The sequence below is a fragment of the Pristiophorus japonicus genome, unplaced genomic scaffold, assembly GCF_044704955.1.
Source record: "Pristiophorus japonicus isolate sPriJap1 unplaced genomic scaffold, sPriJap1.hap1 HAP1_SCAFFOLD_81, whole genome shotgun sequence".
Classification (NCBI taxonomy): domain Eukaryota; kingdom Metazoa; phylum Chordata; class Chondrichthyes; family Pristiophoridae; genus Pristiophorus; species Pristiophorus japonicus.
Genome location: NW_027254729.1, coordinates 1,869,827 through 1,872,123, shown reverse-complemented (window position 1 = coordinate 1,872,123; position 2,297 = coordinate 1,869,827).

Genomic DNA, 2,297 nt, shown 5'->3' with positions numbered 1-2,297 from the left:
ATGAAGGACCCGATGTTCCAGTCCTGAACTCCAATCAAAGGGTGGAAGATGCCTGTCGGTGGATTGTTTTAACGTGGTGTGACCGTTGGACACCAGCCACCACACGGGCTTGACAGAGCGAGGTCTTGGTCCAGTGGCAAGGGTTAACCAGGACAGCTGGAGTCCTGCTCTGCTGCAAGTCATCAAAACCCAGGTCGCTGTTTTGTGCGTGGGCAGGAACATCGGCGGGACCCAGGTAGAGCGGAGCAGCGGGAAGGTCAGTGTGGAGGAATGGTGAGAGGTCGATGTGGATGAGCGGTGAGAGATCCTGGTGGAGGAACGGTGAGAGATCGTGGCGGAGGAGTGACGAGAGATCGTGGTGGACGAACTGTGAGAAATCGTGGTGGAGGAGCGGTGAGAGATTGTGGCGGAGGTGCGGTGAAGGTTAAACACAAGGGATGTTGGCAGAATTCAAAGTTGCGGCAATGTATGTGTTGTGTATCTGTAAAGCATGTACTCCCATGTTCCGCCACCAGGGAGCTCATCCCCTGAAGTCCCAAGGGATCCCAGCACCCCTTGGGAGCACTGTATTTAAGCCGGCCTCGAAGGCCAGTTTCTCACTCTGGAGTGTCTTATTAAAGACTGAGGTCACTTTTACTTCAACTTCCCTGTGTGCAACCTCATCTGTGTAAGGAACACAATAACTGCCGTCGAGAATACGAATCCAACACAAAGATGCAGCAAACTGTGGGCATCCTGGAGAAGTTCTCGGAGGGTGAGGACTGGGAAGTCTATGTCGAACGGCTAGACCAGTACTTTGTAGCCAACGAGCTGGACGGAGAAGGAAGTGCTGCAAAAAAGGAGAGTGGTCCTCCTCACAGTCTGTGCGGCTCAGACCTACAGCCTCATGAAGAATCTTCTGGCTCTGGTGAAACCCACAGATAACTCGTATGAGGAGCTGTGTACACTGGTTCGGGACCATCTTAACCCGAGGGAGAGCGTGCTATGGCGAGGTATCGGTTCTATACGTGCCAGCGAACTGAAGATCAGGAAATGGCGAGCTACATCGCCAAGCTAAGGCGACTTGCAGGATATTGTGAGTTTGATGGCTACCTGGACCAAATGCTCAGAGACCTTTTTGCACTGGGCATTTGCCACGAGACCATCCTATGAAAACTTTTGGCTGTAGAGATACCGACCCTCAGTAAGGCCATTGCGATAACAGAGGTATTTATGTCCACCAGTGATAACACCTAACAAATCTCTCAGCACACAAGTGCTAGCAATGTTCATAAATTAACTGGAACTGTGTTTGTGAGCAGAAATGTACAGGGCAGAACCCACGAATCTGCAACTGCCAGCAGGCCTCAGGTGACCCAGGTGATTCAGAGTCCCCAACAAAGGATGAGCGCAAGGCAATTCACACCTTGTTGGTGTTGTGCAGGCTTCCATTCAGCCTATTCATGCCGCTTCAAAGGGTATGTTTGCAAGAGCTGTGGAACAATGGGGCATCTCCAACGAGCTTGCGAATGAGCTGAAATCTCTGCAAAACCTGCTAACCACCATGTGGCAGAGGAAGATCGGTCCATGGTGGATCAAAGCAATTTCGAGCCTCAGAGAGAGGAGGCAGATGCTGAAGTACACGGGGTGCACACATTTTCGACGAAATATCCACCTATAATGCTAAATGTAAAATTGAATGGCTTACCCGTAACCATGGAACTGGACACTGGCGCTAGCCAGTCCATCGTGAGTAAAAAGATGTTTGAGAGACTGTGGTGCAACAAGGCATTCAGACCAGCCCGAAGCCCATCCACACGAAACTGAGAATGTACACCAAAGAGCTTATCCCTGTCCTGGGCAGCGCCATGGTCAAGGTCACCTACGAGGGCACGGTGCACGAACTGCCACTCTGGATTGTCCCGGGCGATGGCCCCACACTGCTTGGAAGGAGCTGGCTGGGCAAAATCCGCTGGAACTGGGATACCATCCGAACGCTATCACATGTCGATGAGGCATCATGTACCCAGGTTCTGAACAAATTTCCTTCCCTTTCTGAGCCAGGCATTGGATACTTTTCCGGTGAGAAGGTGCGGATCCACTTGGTCCCAGAGGCACGACCCATTCACCACAAGGCGCGAGCGGTAACTCATATGATGAGGAAGGAGTGGAAATCGAGCTGGAGAGGCTGCAACGCGAGGGCATCATCTCCCCAGTGGAATTCAGCGAGTGGGACAGCCCGATTGTTCCAGTGCTCAAAAGTGATGGCACGGTCAGGGTTTGCGGCGATTATAAAGTAACTATTAATCGTTTCTCGC